Below are 2054 nucleotides of genomic sequence, written 5' to 3' on the forward strand. Positions count from 1 at the left end.
GTGTATGTGTCTGATGTTTTGATCAAATTACAACTCTTCTTGTAAACGATTTTCGTAACCTGGAGCTCTGATACCAATTAAATTTGCAAGAACACAAATAATTATAAGAACTAACTCTTTTTATTAGATTTAAAAATTCTCTCAAAACAAAATCAATGTGTTTCTCTTGATGTTACATCTCTCAATGAGAACTCTTTATATAGGACTATGATACTCCTTAACCTAATAGTAATACGAAAACATAAATCATTAGCTCGATATGTTTTTCTTTTTTTTCTAATCCATCAAACTTCAATTTAACGAGTTAACTCCTCAAGTTAATTGGAATTATCTAACTGATAAATGAAAGGTTTGGTGCATGATGGTCATGGAAATAAAAATCATTGGTATGATCTACAAAACCAGAGCCGTAACATATTATTAGTAAATCTAGGATTATCCTTACGTAGAGATAAATGTTTTTGAAACAGCTAATCAATGGTGTGGCATATAATGAGAGTCGAGAGATGATCATTATCAAAAATTTGTAAATAGCTAAGTTAAGTTTTGCAATTAAATGTTGGTAATGAATGTAGTTCAAGGTCTATAGAAATGCCAAACGCGTGTACTTTGAAACCCTTGTCTCCACATCCATCAATAATCTAAGTAGGTGTTTTTCTCCCTTCCATCTAAGTTTGGTCCTTTACAAACAATTATCTGTAAGGCTAATTATATATAATCTCTGTAATTTATATAGCAAAAGAAATTTGTATTAAAGAATTGGATCAGGTGTATGGAATCTATGCCGAGGAACGTGCGGAAGCATCTCTGAATTGGTAATCTCAGGTGCTGTTTCTGCCACCCCCCACGTCCACGACTGTTACACATTTGTATACTCCCACTTTATCATATTTACTTGCACAAGTGGCTATTATTTTAGTTGTTAGTATTTGTTGGAACTCTAGGGTAACTATTATTAAAGGAAACAAAATATAAATCCATTTTATTTTATTTTTTGAAAAACATGTTAGATATTCTTTCGTTTATACGTTGTTAATTACGTACTGAGAATGGTAACTGAACTGAAAAGCTGAGCTGTAACTGTAAGACATCTATAACATTTTTTATTTTTCCCTTTAAAATAAAGAAACTTTAAAATACATACGGAGTTTTCTATTAATATATTCATCTATAACATAGAAATGTAGAGAAAACTATTTTATATAATTAAAAAATATACTGCAATATTTCTATTATAAAAGAACACATTAAAGCAAAACTATAGATGTTTTTTAGAGTTCATTTCTTATACATAAGATATGAGTCAGAGATACTCTTAGTTAAGGTGATTTTGTAGTCATAATAATATGCATATAGATATTATGCAACATAATATATTTTCTATAAGTATGGTTCAGTTCTTATTAACCCGAAATGTTTTTGGATTTATTAACGGTAAACAGCTAATTAACAAGTTTAATCATTCTCTGATAATATATTTTTCTTATTTGGAAACTTGTAAATGATCTAAAAGCATGAACATCCCAAGTTTCTTAAAGAGGTTTTTGACAAAATATGGGTTTCACTGACGCCTAGGTCCCACAAAAATTTTAAAAACCAATCTCCAAAATCACCAAATAAGGATCGGTAATTGGAGAGTTTTTGCACTGTTTGCGGGCTCCACCGACACGTGGAGGCCCGCGATTGGTTTATTTTTTAATTTTTTTTTTTTAGAAAAAAAAAAATCTTAAGGACCCCTTACCGATAATCATCGTCTAAGAACACTTACAAAGTGCGGTTTCTTCTTGGATATATGTCAGGAAAAATATAAAACAAATACAAAATCAAAGAGAGACAGAGAACCCGGTTGAAAAATAGGTACCTGCAAGATACACTTTCTAGCCATATTATATCCGTCAGTTTTTAGTGGTTTGAAACTTTTTTAAAAAGGAAAAATAATTATTCAGTAAATACACACTAAAATAATACTCTCTCTGTTCCCGAAAATAAAATTTTCTAGAGTATTCACATTTATTAAGAATTTAATAAATATTTATAATTTAATTTATTTTTAA

Source organism: Brassica oleracea, unplaced genomic scaffold, assembly GCF_000695525.1.
Source record: "Brassica oleracea var. oleracea cultivar TO1000 unplaced genomic scaffold, BOL UnpScaffold00871, whole genome shotgun sequence".
Classification (NCBI taxonomy): Eukaryota; Viridiplantae; Streptophyta; class Magnoliopsida; order Brassicales; family Brassicaceae; genus Brassica; species Brassica oleracea.